General features: G+C 39.0%; 1 protein-coding gene across 4 annotated transcripts in view; it reads left to right on the forward strand.

The window, feature by feature from the left end:
- Positions 1-8,742: 8,742 nt before the first annotated feature.
- The window catches only part of FAM83B (family with sequence similarity 83 member B), a 98,420-nt gene continuing 84,430 nt past the window's right edge, over positions 8,743-22,732 (forward strand). Inside the window, exon 1 of one of the 4 annotated variants that reach the window (XM_063707666.1) lies at positions 8,743-8,953. The gene's annotated coding sequence lies outside the window, so the exon portion shown is untranslated. The other 3 variants (XM_055390346.2, XM_019028942.4, XM_063707665.1) reach the window with 3 other exon arrangements.

Below are 22,732 nucleotides of genomic sequence, written 5' to 3' on the forward strand. Positions count from 1 at the left end.
TAAGAACCAACAGATAAAAGCTTATTCAAAAACATCACTGTATAGTAGACTACCAATTTCTCCCCTGGAGTGGGAAAACCTTTCTGCACCTGAACCTTGCCTAATTTAGCCAGTTCCATATTTTCTGACGGTCTATTATTCTCAGCACTTCACATGATACTAAAATAGGTTATTAGCTAGAATTCTTTCGAACACAAGTAACAGACACCCATTTGTGTTTACAAATATAGGAATGGAAAATGTGTTATGAGGATGTATGCATATCTCATCTCCCAGAGCCTATGGACAGGATCACATCCAAGCCTCATGCAGAACCTGGAGCTACAAAATGAAAAGCAATTAGGACTCAGTTTCATTTTTTGTCTTTTCTTTGCCCTGTGCCTTTGTGTCCTTGTCCTCTTTTCAGATCAGTGTTCTTTGCTTTTCTATCTGCATGACTACATATAGTTACTGCACAGTTTGATTTTATAGCTTCAGACACATGCTGAAGTTCTCTCCAAATTCCAAGGGAAAATCTGATTGGCTTAATTGAACATAAATACCTTCACCTTGTCCACAGGTTGTGCTAAGTGAAAACTTAATTTGGGGGGAATTATTTTGAAATATCAGCTGGTCTCTTTAGAACATGGTCATTCAAGATAAACCATTATAAAGGAATTTTTGCCACTTAGAGAAAAAAGACTATGTTTCTGTCTAATTCATCTTAGAGCTGATCTTGGCTTCGATGTTTGAAATAGGTGTGGAATGTCTGCAGTAATGATAACCATAGTAATACTGGACTTTTGTATGATAATTGAAGGTTTTATAAGCTACCAAACATCTTTTTGAGGTTAGTCAGTATTATTATAATTATGCTAGATTTAGGGATATGGATATGGAGACATAGAAATTGAAGTTGCTATGCTAAGTGGTCATAACAAATCTCGAAAAACTCAGAATTTAAATTAAAATCAACTGGCTCTAAAACTTGGGCTCAAATTTAGTAATGGTATTGGAGTTCAAGTTCTATTCCATCTGGATTTTAATTTTCTTCTCACCATTTCTCATTCCAAATGCTCTAATGGCCCAGCCATTTTTCATAATAGTTTTTTTTTTTTTTTTTTTTTTTGAGACAGAGTCTCGCTCTGTCACCCAGGCTGGAGTGCAGTGGCGTGATCTTGGCTCACTGCAACCTCTGCCTCCCGGGTTCACACCATTCTCCTGCCTCAGCCTCCCAAGTAACTGGGACTACAGGTGCCCACCACCAGGCCTGGCTAATTTTTTTTGTATTTTTAGTAGAGATGGGGTTTCACCATGTTAGCCAGGATGGTCTCGATCTCCTGACTTCGTGATCCGCCCGCCTTGGCCTCCCAAAGTGCTGGGATTACAGGTGTGAGCCACTGCACCCGGCCCTCAGTATTTTTTATAGCAACACAAAGAATGGCCTAACACATTAGGAAGAAAAAGTACGTAGAAGCTTGTAAACCTAGAATTGAGAGTCTAAGAAACCAGGAGGCTTTCCTGTGAAAGAGAGAGTTAAGCTAAACTGTGAAGGAGGAGTTCATAGTAGATTTTTTTTAATATACAAGTATGTTGATGGCAATATTGTGAATGGTAGAAAAATAATCTGGATATAAAATTCTAATCAATTAGACAGTGTGCTACATATATAATATATCCTCACCAAGGGGTATTATGCACCCATTCAAATAAACAATTAGAACTCTGTCGTTTGACATGGAGGGATTTCCATGAAGTAATGAGAAGTGAGAAAAGAAGCATGCATTTTAAAAAGCATAAGAATAGTTCCAGAGAGAGCATTCCTCAAGAAAAAGAGAGAGGAAGTAGTGTAAAGATGAGCTTCCTAGGCATAAGGAACAGCATGTGCAAATGCCCCAAGGAAGAAGACAGCCTGGTGAAATACAGTAATTGAAAGGAGAGTAAAGAGGCTGGAGCTCAGAAAATGAGGTGAGGGGCTATAGGACAAGGAGAGGTGGGAGGGATACCAGGTGAAATAGAGAAGTAGATAGGTCAGAGCATATATCTGAGAAAGCCATATCAAGAACTTTGTTGTTATCCTTCAGTAAATGTTTTATACCTTGAACTATTGCCTTTTCTAACACTTAGTGATTGCATGTCATTTAACACTTAGTGATTGCTGGGAGAGCTCTGCAGAGTATTCACTGTATTTTAGAATCAATGACACTATACCTGGCACAAAGGAAATTCTTAATACATTCTAGTTTTCCACTTCACCTTGTCCCCTTTCCAGTTGTTTTCTCCCATGAATGCATACAATATGGTTCTATAGTTCTCAACTCCCAGGCTCAATGCCCCTTCTTGGTTTTAAAGAAATATTTTGTAACATTGTCTTGCTACACTAAAACAATGAAATTTATTAATAATGTAATTTAACCTACATATAACTTTTAAAAGTAATGTTATGTCCTGATTATAAAGTAAATAAAAGGAATTTATAAAAATGCTATTTGTTGTAGTATATAAACATTCATACACAAATATACCAGAAGACAGAAGAAGCTGTGAGATGTGAGATGACTGACCTACAGATGCTAAGGGAGACTGATGAGTTTTATTATGTCTCTGAAGCAGTTATGTAGTGCTGTGATCTACAAAATGATGAATAATTCTTAGCAGATGTCTACGTTAAGCAAAATATATTGTAATTGGATTCCTGTAATTCAGTATACATTAAAACTGTGCCAAACATTTCTTGTACTTGTATGTAAAACAGAGAGAAGCTCTGAACTTAGGCAATTATAAATGAATTTTTCACCTTCATTTTGTCTGGCAGGACTGCTGTTAATTGCCCAAGACATCAGATAATTTTCCATTGTGATGGATACATCACAGGACATTGTCATTCCCTGCCCACCAAATACCAGTACAGCCCTCAATCATTGTAACATTTTCCAAATGTTCCTTATCAGTTGGTCCACTGAGAGCCACTGATCTGATTGGAAGACAAGACTCTGGAAATGTCACATTGTACCAGAAGACTTCAATAACAGCTGAAAAAAACAATAAAAGGGATGTTATAAAGTCACATGTAGATGGCAGAAAAAATACTAAAAGGATTAAGTTTTAGGCATTTTAAGGGGCCCACACCAGTCAAAGCTGGAATAAGACAATGTGGAAATAGATTTTGAACAATGACTAACCTGAAGTGAGACAGAGGAACAAGGGAGGCATTGTAGGCTGGAGGTCCACTGAGTAGAGGTGGGCAAAGGTGTGATGTACAAATAAACATGATATGTCTGGGAGCCAGTGATACAGAATTTCAGACATCCTCAAATTAGGCCTTCCAGAAAGGCAGTTGGAGTTGGCAGTTTACTGTTGCTTCATTTTTGTTGTTGTTTTCTCTTTTTCTCTGTCTTAATTATAAAAAATACAAGTTATATCCCAGACCTCAGTTGAAGTTTGTGAAATCCAGTCCAGATAGTGACTCTAAGGACACTAAAAATGATTACTACTGATGTGTTGTTTTATAATTCCTACAACATATAGTAGCAATGGATGTCTATGATTATGTTAGCAATGTTGGTGATAAAGACCTTTCCATATTGCTATGATAAAATACTTTTGAAGATGGCTATTCATATTCATCCATAACAATGATAAGTAACGAATGACTTCAGAAGTTACATTTAATATTTTCAAAGATGTTAAATATGGACAATTCTCACGTCTTAACAAATACTAATAACAAAAGATGAATGAATATTTTAAAAATTGAATAATTAAAATAATCAGTACTTTGTATCAAATAGCTTCTATTAGCTCACTCTATGTTCTGTTTTTACACCTAATGGTATGATTATGCAATATACCAGTAAATACCAGCATGGCTTTTAATGTTATTTACGTGTATTATGAAAAATGTAAGCAACCTAATATTTTCATGTGTTTGATCTGCCCAAGAGAAAGAGAAGAGGAAATGCATTCATCAGAGAATAGGATCTAATGAGTTTAGCAATTTAAAAATTAAGAACCATGATTTTCTGCTATTTTAATTAAGTCATTTTATATCTCTTTACCTCATTCTCTAAAATAATTTGTTACAATTATCTAACCTTTTACAAATATTTGCAAATTAAAAGAAATAATTACCCAGTACTACACCATAATTTTGAAGAATGGATGAAGCACACAGTATGATAATGTGTTTTTCATCCTTCTAAAGGAAGTTCGTGATGACCAAAACAGGAAAAAATCCTTAATCTACAAATCTATTGAATTTTATTAAATTTGTTTCCACATCTCTTTTCACAAATGTTTGTACCATCTTTTTGAACTTTAACTGGTCTTTAATTAGTTCTCTATACACCAATGAACACACAAACACAAGTCAAGGAATCAAATTAACACAGGATTCCCAGTTATATTATCTGCTATGCTTTATTAGTCTTTCTATCCTCTGCCCCAACCAATGCTTGGCACAATGCCTTTTCTTTAGAAAGCTCTCAATAAATGTATTTATGACACTTACATAATACTTTATGTAACAATTTAAATGTGAGAGATATATAAAATGATCATGAAGTTCATTTCAATAATTTTCACAGTAGTCTTACATGAAATGTCATAAGACAATTAAACTAATGTGATGATTCATCTGGCCATAGGTTTAGCCAACACTGACAGAAATTTTGTTTGGTAACTTCCCCAAAGTACTTGGGGAAAATATTTTTTGTTGTTGCTGCTTTTTATTTTTTTCTTGAGACGAAGTCTCACTCTACTGCCTAGGCACCCAGGCTCCCAGGCTGGAGTGCAATGGTGCGATCTCAGCTCACTGTAACCTTTGCTTCCCGGGTTCAAGCGATTTCTCCTGCCTCAGTCTCCTCAGCAGCTGGGATTACAGGCACGTTCTACCACGCCTGGCTAATTTTTAGTAGAGATAGGGTTTCACCATGTTGGCCAGGCTGGTCTCGAACTCCAACACTTGGCCTCCCAAAGTGTTGGGATTACAGGCGTGAGCCACCACACTCGGCCGTGAAAATGTTTTTGAGAGACACATCCATTTTCTTATTGTTATATATGACATTCTTTGTGTAGTAAAGGCTTTATCTGCCTGAAAACCATTGTCTTGAACTGAACATACATCCTAAAGCTCTTGAAGGAACTAGAATCTTAGTGCTCTTTTTGTGTACAAATAATGACTGAGAACTGGTAACTAACTGAAATAGCTTCACATACTTCTCATACTTATCATACTTCTAAGGATTTTTGAAGAACATCTTTGTTAAAAACAAATCAACAATTGAAAAGAAACATGTCATTCAGAGTATGATTTCCTTCTTTCCCAATAAAATTAGTTGCTTCCTCTCTTCTATAACTCTTGTCTCTTTCATTGTTATCTATATTTATGTGTATATATATTATTTTCTGGATTATTGTACTTCACATATATTTTATCTTATCAATTAAATTGTAAGTACTGGCCGGGCATGGTGACTCATACCTGTAATCCAAGCACTTTGGGAGGCTGAGGCGGGTGGATCACAAGGTCAGGAGTTTGAGACCACCCGAGCCAATATGGTGAAATCCTGTCTCTACTAAAAATATAAAAATTAGCCAGGCGTGGTGGTGCATGCCTGTAGTCCCAGCTACTCAGGAGGCTGAGGCAGAAGAATCACTTGAACCCGGGAGGCGGAGGTTGCAGTGAGCTGAGACCGTGCCACTGCACTCCAACCTGGGCAACAGTGAGACTCCCCCTCAAAAAAAAAAAAAAAAAAAAAAGAATTATAAGTACTTTGAGGGCAGGAAAAAATACCTGATTGCTTTTGAACCCCCTTGTATATTTGAACTCAATATGGGAGGCAAATACATACCTGTTAAGTGTAACTTCGTATTTCCACTAATTTGTTTAGACTTTAGATTAAATATTGTAGAATGGGGGTAAAGATGCAAATGAAGATTGAGTTGACTTGTAGTTTTTAAAAGCCTTTTTTTTTTTTTTTCCTTAAAGACGGAATCTCGCTCTGTCTCCAGGCTGGAGTGCAGTGGCACGATCTGAGCTCACTGCAATCTCCACCTCCTGGGTTCAACTGATTCTCCTGCCTCAGCCTCCCAAGTAGCTGGGATTACAGGTGTGCACCACCACACCCAGCTAATTTTTGTATTTTTAGTACAGACGAGGTTTCACTATATTAGCCAGGATGGTCTCGATCACCTGACCTCGTGATCCTGCCACGGCCTCCCAAAATGCTGGGATTACAGGTGTGAGCCGTTAGTGTAATCTTCCCATCCATCCTGTTAGCTACTTTTAAAGTATTAACTGTAAAAGTCTAGTTTTAGTTTCTGTCTTAAATATAACCTATCCATTTAAAAAATAATAGAGTTGAGAATTTATTAGGCATACTTATCATATGGAGAGACTGTTTTATATCTCCCTTCCCATATCATCTGGACCTTGTTCATTACCCATTATTCTTTCTATTCTCTGCTATTCCCTTTCCAACACATTTACCTGAGTACCTATAGCTACAGAAAGATTCCCAACAACTTGAAAACAACCTTTCACATGATCCTGCTCCTGCCTCTTCCTACTTTTCACATACATGGCCATTTTATTTCTTTCTTTCCCTCTACTGATGACTTTTGGCAGCTTGAAAACACTTGGGTTATAACTTGGGCAACATGGTGAAACCCTGTCTCTATAAAAAAAAATACAAACATTAGCTGGGTTTGGTGGTATGCACCTATAATCCCAGCTACTAGGGAGGCTGAGGTGGGAGAGTTGCTTGAGCTGAAAAGTTGGTTGTTGCAGTGAGTTGAGACACTACACTCCAGCCTAGGGGGCAGAGCAAGATCCTGTTTCAAAAAAAGGAAAGAAAGAAAAGAAAACCTAGTTATTTCTTTCACTTTAAATTCTACATCCAATCTATCTGATGCAAATCATATTGATTTTCTATTTCATTGGCTCTCAAATCGGTTTCCTCCTTTTCATTTTCACTATTCCTTCCCTTGTCATACTATTCACATGACAGCTAGGCATAACTACTCTTCCTGACTCCCTAGAATTTATACCAAAGGCACCAACTGTTAGATTAGTCAACATGTCACCAGCAAGAGACACAAGTCCATATTTTTCAGCTTGCAATCAGACTTCTTCCCAATCTGATTCCCAGTATAATTAATAGTAATGCACTTACGGGCTTACCACAGATCCAGAGCTGGGATGTTTTCCACATACCATATCTAATTTATAATTCTCACAACAATCTTAGATTATAAATAATTTTGATCTCATTCTGTGAGAAAATTACTCCAAACTTTATTTCTAAATGTATCTTCCACCACTCACAACCATGTGATGCCCATGGCCAAATCAGGTAATTGATTTGCGTGGTTCTGGAACTTGCTTTAACTTTCATCCTCTAGCCTTTACTCTGCTCTTTCAGCATCTAATCACATGTCAATTTCATTCTCCTGACAAGTTTGCTCATCAGTCAGGACCCAACTCAAATTCTAATAGTTCTGTGAAATTCTGTCCACATTCCTCACCTACCTTCTAGGCTCCTTAAGGGGTGAGATCAATTTTATGTATTTTTCCATCCCATTAAGGATGGAAAGGTCTTACATAGCATAATACCTTTAATGGATTCTCCCTCTCCACTTCTATTTTCTGATCTTTTGTTTGCTTTTAATAATGAACACTCTAGTAGATATATCCTTCTTTCTTTGTGATTTCACTTGACTTAGCATGAGTGCATATCTTAATAAAATTAGACTTCCTATGGGCCTCCTTTTACTCCAAATATTCTTGATATTTTTAACAATAGGATAAGTGCATCTCAAAACGTTCATAAGTATTGCACCTATAAGAGACATTCAGAATTATTCTTAAAGGCTGCATAAACACTCCAGTATATTAAGTACCACATAGAGAATATTAATTTAGTCAATGGATTGCATGCCAAAAATGAGGAAGAGAACTGAAAAAATATTAAAAAGTGAGATGTGAAAATTAGGAACAGAAGGAAAAAATAAATACATAAAACAAGACAATTCTCTACATTCTTTTGAAGAAATGAAACTACAAACCAGACACCAAGATATGGGAGATTAGCTTTGTACTAATCCTGGAATTTGCTTTTACTTTCCTGACTTTGGCCTTTGCTCTGATGTTTCAGTATCTAGACTAATGCGAATTTCATTCTTCAGTTTAAATCAGCACGTCAGTCAGGGATTCATCCAAACCTTAATGGCTTAGCATTTTCCTAAACTGTTTTATTAGGGGCAAAATCGCCACGAAAGTCATTTTTAAGGGTCAATTCAATTTTATGATAATTTATATATTATGCCAGAAGCTTAAAATATGCCTATTACTACCCTAAATTCCATTCTTACAGTACTAGGCTGCATTTTAGACATTTGCTGCAAATGACTTTATCTTGAAGTCTACGTGATCACACAAGTTATTATAAATACTCATCACAGATTTACTGAGGTGTAGGCAAGGAAATTAAAAAATAAATTTCATTAATTACTGTATTTTATGTTTAAATTATACTGTCTCCACTTCCGTAACATTGCTCCGCAGTATCCCACCTAGAGGGACCTGCTTTCACGCACATCTCCCTATTTTAAACAATATCCTTTCATCCCAAATCTGTAACTAGGACAGTTGAGAGTCAGTACCAAAATCTTTGATGATATTTGAAATTCTTTTGCATAAAAAAGTAAAGGCACAAGCACTTTTTCTTCTACTTTTCCACTCCCCACGTCTTCTCCAAGCCTAAAGACTCTTAGGCACTGAGAAGGAGTCTGCACTGCGGGATGCCCACTGGAATTACCTACTGTGGGCTGAATCCGCCCCACACTCTCGAGGGTGCTACAACCCTTGCTCTCACCCGCGGCCCCCAGGCCTCTCCTCCAGGCATTCTTGAGCCCAGGGAAAAGCGAGGACGGGACCACGGCCCCGCTCGGCCTAGATCCGCCTTCTTCCCAGGTGAGCGTCGCTGTCCTCCGGGATCGCTCCTCGCCCCAGCCCAGGAGCAGGGTGTCGGGACTTGTAATTGCCCCGCAGCCCCGAGGGCGGGCAGGAAAGAAAGGCTTTTTCATACTCCGCTGGGAGAGAGCTGGGTGTTTGAGTTCAGACAGGTTCCGAGCGCTTTCTGGCTGTTCGGGGTTTGGCGTGCCACCACTTGGGACTTGTTGTAACCCGTCTCCACTCCCGCCCCCTCCAGCGCTGCACCTTGTCTCGGGGAGGCGCGGTTCGAGCCGGAATCAGCCTCCCTCCGCGGACCTGACGCTGGGCAGGTAATTCCCCTCCCCTCCCTGCCCGCGCCCAGGCGCTTGCTGCTTCCTGGGAGGCAAACCTTCGGCGGCGGGCGCTGTGCAGCGGGCGCGGTTGCGCGCGGCTTGGGGCAAGTAAGTGGGGTTTGGGCTCCCCTGCCCCGGACCTCGGCGGACGGGACCCCAGCGGGTGCAGGGTTGAGGTGCTCGGGGTGCTGGGGGGGGCCCGGGGCTTCACCCGCCCCTGGCCGGCGCGGCGGACCGGAGGGATAGGGGACTCTCCCTTGGGAGCGCGCGCGGGATTGGAAATTCCCCAGGGTGTAAAGCTCAGTTGCTTCAGTCTTTTCTACGTTTCTTTCATTGTCGTGGGGGTGCGAGTGAGTTGAGAAGTTTGAAAAGTTGTCTCGGGCGGAGTCGGTTTGGGTCCCCAGAGGACTGGCGCCGCCCCTCGTGGAGGCTGCGTTTGTTTCCTCTTTTCCAGTGTAGGAGTGCGCCGAGGACCCCGGGAGGGGAAGCGGGAGGAGAGACCGCTGGGAAAGTCTCGTGGGAGGAAGTCCAGGGTGGAAGCAGGGAGCGTGGGGGTGGGGGGTTCCGGGAAAAGGTGGGAGAGCTTAGGTCGCTGAGGGGCGTGGGTGTTCTTTAGATCCTGAGTGGGGAGCAGAACTTGAAAAGACAGTTTTTTCACACAACCTCTTAATTGTACAGGATCCCGTTTCTGAGTGCAGACTGGTAGCGACCTGTGTTTTTCAAACTTGGGTCGGCCTGAGTCTGGGTCTGTGTGCTCTAGCAGCTCTCCAGGAGAGCTTGTACCTACCAAAGTTTGAGAACCACTGCTCTAGATCCTGGTGAGTGATCTAGAAGAGGAGAGTAGGCCTAGAGCAGATTGCTCCTGGAACGGGACTTGGAGACTTTTGGTCTATTCTGTGTGATATGTGGGAAGACTTACCTGTGTAAGGTGAGTGAAGAGGCAGAGAATGTGCCTGTGTTCATTGCAGGAGTCATAGGTATGTAAAGAGACAACAGCGCTTTCTTTATAGGAGGAGGCTGGGAGGTTATGGAAACACAGGTTAGCATGCTGTCTATGCTCGGAGCGGTGAAGTTATAGGGTCTCTCTGACCTAGAAGTGGAAGTGAGAGCTCAGGCGGCCAGAACACTTAAGAAGAAGGTGTGCGGGTGGCAAGCAATTGAGGCTAGAATTTAATGCTCAACAGCTTATGTCCAAATTCCCATTTACAAACATCTTGCTAGATTACTGGCAGGCACCTCCCTTCTTTCCCTTTCTCAACCTAACAAGTGCAAGAGCCCCGAGGAAATCCATGACTGAGGCTGAATCATTGCTGACAAGCAACAGGAAGGGAGACAGTGATGAAAGAGACTTAGAAGAGAAAACTGGGGTTTTTTGTTTTTATTGGGGGGGGGTGAGGGTGGCGGTGGGAGGCTCAAAATGATTGGAGAATGAGAATAATGTGAAACAGAATGACGGAAGGTTGGGAGTGCAGGTCTTTGTTGCGTTTGTTTCTCTCTGTCTTCCTATAGTTCCCAGAAAAGTAGAAGTCCCCACACCTTCCAATTGCAAATTCCACCCCCTTGCCTTTGGGGCTCAGGCACACGTGGGGTATACACCTATTTAGGGTGCTGGCTACACCCTCTAGAGCCTGCCTAAGGGGCTGGGTGGATCCTGCCTTTAAAGCTGGCAGGCTTTAGACCGCAGATGCTGAGAATTTATTGTGGGAAGCATTACCAATTGAACAGTTGCTGAAAGAGATTGTATAGATGGAGACAAACCACACCTCTGGTGCTGACTCAGTGATGTCTTTTACGTTTATGCCCTTGAGTTTATGACGCTAACTGGCTAAACTTTTTTTGGGATGAAGTAATTAGTTTTATTAATCTTTCTATTTTATTTCCTCTACCGTCCACCGTTCTTTATAGGTTAAGGTGGAGGTTCATTCACTGAGTATTTTCTTGACCATGACTCACCTTGCAGCAACTAACCTACTTGTTTCCCATTTAATTACATTATACAATACTGAGTTGCCAAAATGTAATGCTATTATACTTTTAAGTGTCCAGAATCTTGGGGTGAAACTGTGATCCCATCAAAGCGGGACTCTTCTAATACATAAATCTGGTTGGAGGAGACCTTTTGAAAAGAGGCCCCTTAGCTTAATTTAATGAATTATTGGTAAAATTTCAAGTTGTCCTTGTTTATCTAGTTAGGTAAGTTTGCACGTCTGTCCCTTTATAAGTTGCAAAATGTGAATGTCCCATGGATGTTTCACAATTCACCTTTTTAAACACAATGTTTTGTTCATTTTGAAATGTGCTTTTGTTCCTTTAATTTCTGATCTGGAGATGGAATGTATTTTAGAATTTTGTTGTTGAATTTATCATTTGAACATCAGAATACATCCGCTCCCCCATGGAAACAGAGTTCTAAATGATGGTTATTCACAGCCCAGCTTTAAGGATGCTGTAGATAAAAAGTTGTACTAATAGCACTTAAACTCCATCAAGAATCAAAGCCAACAACATTTCTCTGAGAAAATGTGTTAGAGCCTTCAGTGGGAGCTTCCTTCCCACTGAGGTGTGCCAATGGGCATGGGCACTGTCTAGAAGTATCCTGGCCCCTAAGGGTAGAGCAGGCTTCCCAAGGGGATTGGGAGGCTGAGTGCTGTGGGCTCCTGAGACAAGAGCTGGGGGAAATGGTAGGCTCCAGTGGAAAGGATATACATGGAGGTGAGGTGGAGTGGGGGGCAAGTGGGCTTTTGCTGGGGAGGAGGGTGCACTAAGGAGGCAGGGGGCTAACATGTACAGAAGGTAGGGGTGGGTGATGGAGGGGGCAAAGGATGTTTTCAGGGGCCGTGATGCTGTAAGGAAGGTGAGCCTTGGTGGAGAGATGATCCAAATATGAGAGATACTCATTGGGCATGCTGTCAATGTTGGGAAGTCCTGGAATCACATGATCATGAACGGTAGGAAACTTTTCCTCTGGGGACATCTAGTTACTACCCAGTTTGTCTTTTGTTTTATTTTTACATTGTCCTTAAGAGTGGGGTGAGATGTCCCCTAAGGGCACATGACATTTATCTTTTCAGCTGTGTCTTAAATAATTTGTAGATTACTGGTCCGTGGGAAACTTAAAGTAGTCATGGTCAGCCTCTCTTGCATACTGACATAGAGTCAGGTGTAGTCTCCAGGTTACTGGCAGGGGCCTATGTTGAAGAGTTTATAGAGAAGTTATGCAGTGATGGTGATTATCTAATGGCTCTAACTTTGTGCTCTTTTACACTATCCCTTTGATTAAACATATTTATTGACCATTATTTGCCAAGCAATATGTTCCTCTCCAGGGGTAGGAAAGTAAAAATATATTCCTGGATCTTAGGAAGCTTCCAGTTTAGGAACCTAATGATAATTATAAGTACACAAATAAATAAATGGATCAAGTCCACTGATTTTTGTAATTCCTTCCTATTCTCTGAAGGTCACAGCAGACGTTGTTTGTGTTCATTAATCATTTGTGAAATTGAACATTAGCAGCCCTGGGATAGTCATGTTTTTTGACAAAGTATTAACATTCTTTAGGCTTGCAGGTTTTTCACTGGTATTGTGAAAGGTTTAGACTATGTGGTCACTCCTGTGTCCCACCCACACTGCTCTGAAATTCTCTGTGATCACTTCTTATTGAGAGTATCATAAAATAATGTTAACTAAGGTTTCCCCACAGTATCACTGTGAAGCTTATTATTTCCACTTCTTTGGCCAAATTTTCATTTCAAAAGGTTTTCGTTCTTTATTTAAAATCAGATTCCTTTGATTACATAAACATTACTACTTGGAGAAGAAAAGGCAGTTTTCAAAGCACTAAAGAGTGGCATCTTCCATCTCAATGGTGGTAATAGAATAACTCAACATAAGATGTTTGGGCTGTCATTTATATATACACACTAGCAATGATGGCTTTAATTCTTAACAGCATGTTACTCCAAATACCTAGTCTCATAAGACTCATTCAACAGATGTTTTAAAAGTACTATATTTTAACGGCTGGACATAGTGGCTCACACGTGTAATCCCAGCACTTTGGGAGGCTGAGGCGGGTGGATCACAAGGTCAGGAGTTTAAGACCAGCCTGGCTAAGACGGTGAAACCCCGTCTCTACTAAAAATACAAAAATTAGCCAGGCGTGGTGGCGGTTGCCTGTAATCCCAGCTACTTGGGAGGCTGAGGCAGATAATTTTTTGAACCTGGGAGGCAGAGCTTGCAGTGAGCCCAGGTCGCGCCACTGCACTCCAGCCTGGGTGACAGAGTGAGACTCATCTCAAAAAAAAAAAAGTGCTGTATTTTTCTCAAATATAACTTCTGAGTTATTTGTTAAAGATGAGTGCAATATAGCTAAGTTGTTTTTAGAGTAAGTAACTGTTTACAGTGTTCCCCTATGATTCTTTTTTTTAGTTTCAACCCTTCCTTTCCATTTTCATCTTTATTGGCCTTTTCATCTTTTTTTGTCACATCTCATCCTTTCTATCCTCCTTTTGTCCCTTCTCTTCCTTCTTTTTTCTTTTATGCTTCTCTTCTCTTCCCTCCCATTATGTTTTTCTCTTCACTTCCCTTCTCTTTTTATTATCCCTTCTGAGTCCTTCTGATTTACTTTTTTACCCATTCATCTTTCTTCTTTCTTATCTCCCATTTCATACTTCTATTTATTTGTCCGTTTCACCATCTGTTGAACTACCTATTTATTTACATTTTGTTTTGTTTTTTTTTTTGGTTTGGTTTGTTTTTTTGAGACAGAGTCTCACTCTGTTGCCCAGGCTGGAGTGCTGTGGCGTGATCTTGGCCCACCACAACCTCTGCCTCCCGGGTTCAAGTGATTCTCCTGCCTCAGCCTCCTGAGTAGCTGGGACTACAGGCAGGCGCTACCATGCCCGGCTAATTTTTGTGTTTTTAGTAGGGACGGAGTTTCACTATGTTGGCCTGGCTGGTCTCAAACTCCTGACCTTGTGATCCGCCCACCTCGGCCTCCCAAAGTGCTGGGATTACAGGCGTGAGCCACTGCGCCTGGCCTATTTACAGTTCTTTATTTCTGTCTGTCATCTTTATCAGCACAGTTCTCTACTTTGGTATTCTAAAAATCTGTACAAATAAAATTAGAAGCATATCTCGTTTTATTGTGCTTTGCTTTATTGTACTTTGCAGCAATTGTGTTTTTACTAATTGATGGTTTCTGGCAACACTGCCTTAAGCAAGTCTGTCAGTGCCATTTTTCCAACAGCACATGCTCACTTTGTGTCTCTGTGTCACATTTCGGTAATTCTCACAATATTTCAAACTTCATTATTATAATATCTTCTTTTGGTGATCATTGACCTCTGATGCTACTCTTGTAATTTTTTGGGGGTGCTACAAATCATGTGCACATATGACTGTGAACTTAATCTATAAATGTTGTGTGTGTTCTGACTGCTCCACCAACTGGCCATTCCCCTGTGTCTTTCCCGCTCCTTGGGTGCAGTATTGAAATTAGGCCACTTAATAACTCTACCAGGGCCTTTAAATGTTCAAGGGAATGGAAGAGTTGCATGTCCTCATTTTAAATCAAAAGCTAGAAATGATTAAGCTCAGTGAGGAAGTCATATTGAAAGCTGAGATAGGCTAAAAGCTAAATCTCTTGTACTAGACAATTATCCAAATTGTGAAAGCAAAGGAAAAGTTGTTGAAGGAAATTAAAAGTGCTACTCCAGTAAACACACACATCATGACAGAGTAAAATGGCATTATTGCTGATAGGGAGAAAATCTTATTGGTCTAGAATTCAAGGCTGTTCAATCTGTGGCCTGCAGGCCATATATAGCCCAGGACGGTTTTGAATGCTGCCTAATACAAATTTGTAAACTTTCCTAAAAGATTATTCGATTTTTGTTGCAATTTTTTTTTTTTTTTTTTTTTAGCTCATTGGCTATTGTTGTTAGTGTATTTTATGCGTAGCCCAAGACAATCCTTTTTGGCCCAGGGAAGCCAAAAGATTAGACACCACTGGATAGATCAAGCCAGCCACAACATTCTCTGCCAAAGCCTAATCCAGAGCAAGACCTTAACTCTCTTCAATTCTGTGAAGGCTGAGAGAGATGAGAAAGCTGGAGGAGAAAGGTATGAAACTAGCAGAGGTTGGTTCCTGAGGTTTAAGGAAAGAAGCTGTCTCCAAAATGTAAATGTGCAAAGTGAAGCAGCAAGTGCTCATGAAGAAGCTGAAGCAAGTTATCCAGAAAATCTAGCTAAGATAATCGATGAGCAAAGTGACACTAAGCAACACATTTTTAATGTAGGCGAAACAGCCTTCTAGTGGAAGAAGATGCCATCTAGTATTTCAGAGCTAGAGAGGGGAAGTCAATGCCTGGTTTCAAAGCTTCAAAGGATAGGCTGACTGACTTTTTAGGGGTTAATACAGCTGGTGACTTTTAAGTTGAAGGCACTGCTCATTTACCATCCCAGAATGCCTAAGGTCTTTAAAAATTATTCTAAATCTAGTCTGCCTGTGCTCTGTAAATGGAACAACAAAGCTCAGATGAGAGCACATCTGTTTACAGCAAGGTCTACTGACTTTTTAAGCCTACTGTTGAGACCTACTTCTCAGAAAAAAAAGATTCCTTTCAAAATGTTACTGCTTATAGACTGTGCACCTGGTCACCTAAGAGATCTGATGGAGATTAATGTTGTTTTCATGCCTTCTAACACAACATTTGTTCCATAGCACATGGATCAAGAAGTGACTTTGACTTTTAAGTTTTATTATTTAAAAAGACATTTCATAAAGCTGTAGCTGCCACAGATAAGTGAGTCCTCTAATGAATCTGAGCAAAATAAGTATAAAATATGGAAAGAATTCACCATTCTACATGCCATTAAGAACATTTGTGATCCATGGGAGGAGGTCAAAATATCAACATTAACAGCAGTTTGAAAGAAGTTGATTCTAACTCTTGTAGATGTCTTAGAAAGGTTCAAGACTTTTGTGGAGGATGTAATTGCAGATATGGTGGAAATAGCAAGGGACCTATTAATAGAATTAGAAGAGGAGGCTGAAGGTGTGGCTTAGTTTTTTCAGTGTCATGATAACACTTTAATGGATGTGGTGTTGTTTCTCATAGATGAACAAGGAAAGTGGATTCTTGAGATGAAATCTACTCTCTTGGTGAAGGTGCTATGAACATTGTTAAAGTGACAACAAAGAATTTAGAATATTATAAAAACTTGGTAAAACAGCAGCAGGATTTAAGAAGATTGACTCTAATTTTGAAAGAAGTTTTACCATATGTAAACTGCTGTTAAACAACATTGCATGCTACAGAGAAATCGTTTGTGAAAGGAAGAGTCAATCTTTCTGGCAAAATTCGTTATTGTCTTATTTTAAGAAATTGCTATAGACACCCCACCCTTCAGCAACCACCACCCTGATCAGTCAGCGGCCATCAACATCAAGACAGGCCCCTCCAATGGCAAAAAGATTACAACTTGCTGAAGGCTCAGATGATAGTTAGCATTTTTTTAGGGATAGCTTATCTTTTGACTAAGGTTGTTCATTGATGTTTTAGACATAATGCTACTGCACACTTAATAAGCCACAGTATAATGTAAACATAACTTATATATGCACTGGGAAACCAAAAAAATTTGTGTAACTCATTTTATTGCAATACTCACTTTATTGTGGTGTCTGGAACCCAACCTGTATTATCTTCAACGTATGCCTAGGTATGAAAGTCAAATTTTATTTTCTAATACAAGTCAAATTTTATTTTCTGGTAGCTAAAATATAAATACAATTGACGATTGATTACTCTCTAAACATTGTAAACACAATATTCAACAATATGTTTCTAGTATTTTATACTTTTAAAAAGTTGTTCCTTTTCTTCACAATGGAACATGTGTGCAATGGTCATCTGATCAAGACCAAAGAGTCGCTTCTCTTGACATGTACGGTGAAGTTCATCTTTGCTTTAATTGTATCCAAATTATAAACATCCTGTCACTAACTTCAGAATTTTCATTTTTCCAGTTTTCAAAATTGATTATAAGTTCAAATTGCAGTAAAGTATTCAAATAAGTGTGCAAATACGCGGTAAAAAATACAGTGATATTATTGAAACTGCATATTGACATGCTGGCAGCCCCATGTACAGTAAAATGAAATACTTAGTAATTGATGGATTAAAGACTAGAATTATTAAAGTTGTTTTGAGTGTCAATCTGTCATGCAGAAAAGTTCAGGATTTTCAAATGTCAAAAGAGCTAAGTAGGAGATCACTTATACATATAATTGAAAATTACAGCATATGGCTACAATTTCTATGTCTGTTAATGTCAGACAAAAACATCAGTCCATATACATTGAAAAAAATATAGAAAGTGGTTTATTGCAGAAGCACTTATTTGTGTGATACTAGGCCAATTCATGTCCATTGATATCTCAATATATTATCTGAGAAATCTGTCACCTTTGGTTCATACTCAAAGCCGTACTCATAGCTCTGTTATTAACATAAGGTCTTCAAACTATTTGAAATTCTATATTTTGTTTATGGAGTGGCTTTACTTCCATTTAGCATGTTAAATCTTGTATGTGGAAGAATTAGAATAAGACATTTACAGGAAAAGAAGAGTGTTAAATCTCTCCAAGGTCATTAGATCCAAAATGTGATTCCACAGAAATTTGGAGTGGATCCAAAATACGATTCACCAAAAAGTGGGGGCAGGAGCCCTTGAAATCCTAAGTATGTGTGTGGATGTATCACACACAGAGTAAATAATTTGATAAAACCGTTAATTACTTGAGTTAAAGAAATGAATCATCTTTGATTTTAATGTAACAATGTAGAAATTCCATTGTCTCCCAAATAATTCAGTTTATTTTGTATACATATGAGAAATATTTTTGATTTGTACAGAGGATGGTTAAAACTGAAAGAGAAGAAAAGTATAGATAACATAATCAATGATGATTCCATGGAAAGGGTGCCAAGGTCTTTTCACTTCAGGTATGTAGTGTTGTAGCAATTGCTAAATAATGGCCACAACTCTTTGGGGAAAGCTTAATTGAGAGACTAAGTGAGGAGCCCTGTCTTTGAAATCAGTTAGAACTTTGAGCTGCGAAGGAGTGGAAAAAGCAAGATTTACTCATGGACTCACATATACACACCCATATGTAAATTGTGCAGAGCGATAAGTCAACCAGTGATAGCTACAATACCATGTGGCCAAGTCGTCTCCTTCTCCCCCACTGTTATGCTGACATAGGCCTTAAGGACAAATGAAAGTGAAATAAGCTGCCAGGTGCATTTTCTAGTTCAGGTGTGGTTTAAGCAACTGTGACTAGCAGAGTTCTATAAACATCAGCTTTGTCTCAGAATTGCAGTCTTGCAAGTTAGCCCTGCTGTCAGAAGAATTGAGCACAATTGTAGAGAGAGAAAGCTGAGAAACCAAGTTACTGTTCATATGTAACCCACAAGTCCTAGAAATCTGTCTATATAAATCCAGCAGCATTTTACACATTTAAAATATATATTTCTTTATTTATCTCTTATTTATTAACTTCCCTGTGTGCAAGTGCTCTATAAACAAGTAAAGAAGCCAACAAAAAAGGTTATTTTGAAAAGAACAAAAAGTCGAACTAGAGTGGGCTAGTTTTCTGATCAGATTTGTTGGCAGTTTCTGGGGTAACATAAAGAGAAAAGCACTTTTTTCAGTTGTGATACAGCTGTCTAGGCAGGCTTGATTACAAGTGAATCCTAAGGGAAATGACTAATAAAGAATTGGTAGGTATTGGGATTATTTTAGATATTCTGATTATTTATATGGCTCTTTAACCAAATGAAAACTAAAATCTTTCCAGGCTAGATATATTATTAATATTTAATATTATTTGGCATTCGAACTAAATAAATTTGTGTCCACTTACACAATTGGCACAAAATTATTTCTGTTTTTAACCCTCTACTTTATAAGCATCTGAGACTGCTTTTCTGCCACTAAATGTATGTAACAATTTTACTTTTTATGAAAACCTGTTCCTAACATAACGAAACAAAATACATTTTCTTAAGATATTTTATTTATAGACTTTCGCACTATTTTATAGTTGAGGCACACTACCCTTGTTAAATGTATTTGGGAAACTGTTTTAAAAGTTGATATTGGAACACACATTTATCATTTTTCCTACAGCATTTACTCTGCAAATGTCAGCATGCACCAAGAGTGACTTTATTGCCTTAAATAGACTCAGAGGTGGGACAGGAGGGCACATGACACATTCAGCATTTCACTCCATGGGGCTCTTGTTGCCTGTGGTGTTTTCGTCTAAATATGTCTTTGTTATAAATTATACTACATTTCTGAAACTGAGGTTGAACGAGACTGAACCCTGCTTCCCGTGGTGTTCAGGGAATTATGTGTGAGTGTTGTGAAGTGAGGAGGAGGAGAGTCAAGGTGAATAAGTAAAGGGTAGGTCGACAGATCTCTAGTTATTTCTCCTTTATAATTATACCGTGAGGGCAGAACTGAATTTACTTGTAATGTAAGAGAATAGGTCTTATCCAAGACAGTGATGATACCTAAAATATGGAATAACCAACATGATGGGGCCAGTGGTAAATTAGAATATACAGACTCAGTGGCCTTTAAGCAGCTGTTATTTTACTGAAGGGGGTACAGGAAATAGCACATAAATAAATATTTTACTTACTTCACATAATAAGTGTTATAAGTTAAAGCAGGGTACAACGATTAAGTATGGCAGAGAGAGTGGGTACTCTCTACAATGGGTAGTCTGGAAGACCTCTCAGAGAAGGTGGCATATGGATAAGATAGAAATGAAAAAGAAGGAGCATTCCAGGTGGATGGAACAGCTAGTGCAAAGATCCTAAGTTGGAAATTAACTCAGGATGTTAGGTGTAAAAAAAGAAAACCTGTTGGATATCCAGGGAAGAGGTCCACAAACCACCTGGATATGTGAGTCTAGAGGAGAAGGGAGCAGTGAAGTCTGGATGTTTGCAAGTCATTCATGGATGTAAGACTGGACGGGATTATTCTGGGAGAGTAATGAGAGAAGAGCGAAGAGAGATGGCAACTCCCAAGTCCAAACCCTGATAACAGGAAAATCAATAGCTTTGATGACACTTGAGGAAAATTCTTAGTCTTCTGCATATCTCAGCAATGATTTTCAGATACCATTGGCACTAACAATGGTCACTATTTAAAAGTCATTTCCCCCACCTATCCGACATTTTCGAGAAAAGGAGATCCTCATCTTGTTGTAAGTTTTGCCTACCTTTAGAGTAGAGTGAGGGATGCATTCTTCTTGAAAAAAGAATCTAGATTCATATTTGGATGACTTATTGGATGAACTTAAGCCTTACACTGTTCTGTTATATCAAGTTGTAAAATATAGACTTCAGCTTCCCAGGGACTGCTCTGAAATATATAGTTACTTCAATTTCACCTTATTGATATATGAAATATACATAACCATAATTTATTTAAACAGCCAGTTAATCTTTTCTTGCTATTGAAATAAGTTTATATAATAACAAAACTGATACCAGAAACACAAGAAAAAATGAGTCATGCTTTATAGCTAATTTGTATCACTACTTGTGTTTAAAACACAAGACTTAGTAATTTATTTTTTTATGATTAATGAAAATGCCAAGAATCTGTTTCCAGAATGACTTTAACATAATAAAATAATGAAGAATGCAAATTTTATGGAGAATCCCCAGAGACACTTGATACCACCTTTCTTCTTCTGACAAAGTTCTCATTTGAAATTAATATTTATGTTTTTGATATAGATCTATCCATTTACCTAATCACTTTTACAGTACTCAGCGCATTTCTGGTTATTCTTTCTGAAGCCCTTTATAAATGGGTAATATTTTATATTACCAAAAACCTAACCTCGATTTAACATAAGCAAATATATGTTCAGATATTAACAATTTCTGTATGGGCATTATAATTCCTCCCCCCACACCGTGCCCACCCCCCAGCCCCCACCACTGAGACAGAGTCTCACTCTGTCACCCAGGCTGGAGTGCAATAGCGTGATCTCAGCTCACTGCAACCTCCGCCTCCCGGGTTCAAGCGATTCTCCCTGCTGCAGCCTCCTGAGTAGCTGGGATTACAGGTACCCACCACCATGCCCAGCTAACTTTTGTATTTTTAGTAGAGACTGGGTTTCGCCATGTTGGCCAGGCTGGAGTCCAATTCCTGACCTCGTGATCTGCCCACCTCGGCCTTCCAAAGTGCTGGGATTACCAGCATGAGCCACTGCATCCGGCCACGGGTATTACGATTTTTTTTAATTTATTTTTTAGCAGTCTCTAGTTTATACTTTAGTCAACTCTCACTCTGTTACCTTCAGTTATTAAGGCAGTATATCATTAGCTTATTTAACAATTATGTACTTACTGAGCATTTAGAATTGTACTAAACAGACATAATCTCTGCCATCATAGAGCTCACAGTCTAGTGGAGAGGGTAGAGTATGATGCATTTGAGTAATGCATGAGAAGGGATAGCATGTGTTGGGGATTACTGTGGGAGCTCCTTTCAGTGACTGTTGTACTAGCCCCCGAGTGTTAGGCATAACACTGTGTGTCAGTGAGCTACTTACTAAGCCCTAATTGAGTACATCTAGTTATTTTAATTTTTTTCCTTTATGGGTCTGTACCCATATGGCTTTAGTTTGGATATTCTGTACTTGTTCATGTGTTGCTCTGTAAGAATTATCAAACTTTGATATGCAGGGTTTTGAATCACCAATTACAGCCAACAGTCTGTGAATGAGAAAAGAAGTGGTTATTGTAAACTCAAAAATAACTGTTGAGGTACTTCTTTTAAAAAATCTTTCCCCATTGCAAAATAATACATATTCATTGATAAACATTTGTTAAATACAGAAAAGTGAAAAGAAGCTTCAAAAAACCACCTGTAGAACCACTACTCAAAGAAAACCACCCTCATTGTGTGTGTGTGTGTGTGTTTTCCTTTTGTTTTTGGGTGAATTTTCTCCAATTATAATTTTGCTCTTATATAGTTTTGTAGCCTGCTTGTTAGCTACATAGCATAATAACAAGCTTTTCTGCATGTTATTAAAACCACTAGAGGCAGCTTTTAACAATCTTGTTTTGTTTTTGCATTTGAATAGTGGTGTTGATAATGTTGCTTAGTTAACTTAGAAAAAAAATGAAGCTGGAGAGTCTGGGTTGGTAAACACATTGACTTGCTGAGACAGGGATGTGCTTAGAGAGAGCATGAAAGCTCCTCACTTCCTCTATACTCCTATACCTTGCCCTATGCATTTGGCTTTCCTGAGTTGTATCCTTTATTGTATGCCATTAAAAAAATTGACAAGCTGTTTCTAAAATGCAAAGGGACTAGAATATCCTAAAAAGTCTTGTAAGAGAAGTACAAAGTGGAGAACTTA

The sequence above is a fragment of the Gorilla gorilla genome, chromosome 5, assembly GCF_029281585.2.
Source record: "Gorilla gorilla gorilla isolate KB3781 chromosome 5, NHGRI_mGorGor1-v2.1_pri, whole genome shotgun sequence".
NCBI classification, from domain to species: domain Eukaryota; kingdom Metazoa; phylum Chordata; class Mammalia; order Primates; family Hominidae; genus Gorilla; species Gorilla gorilla.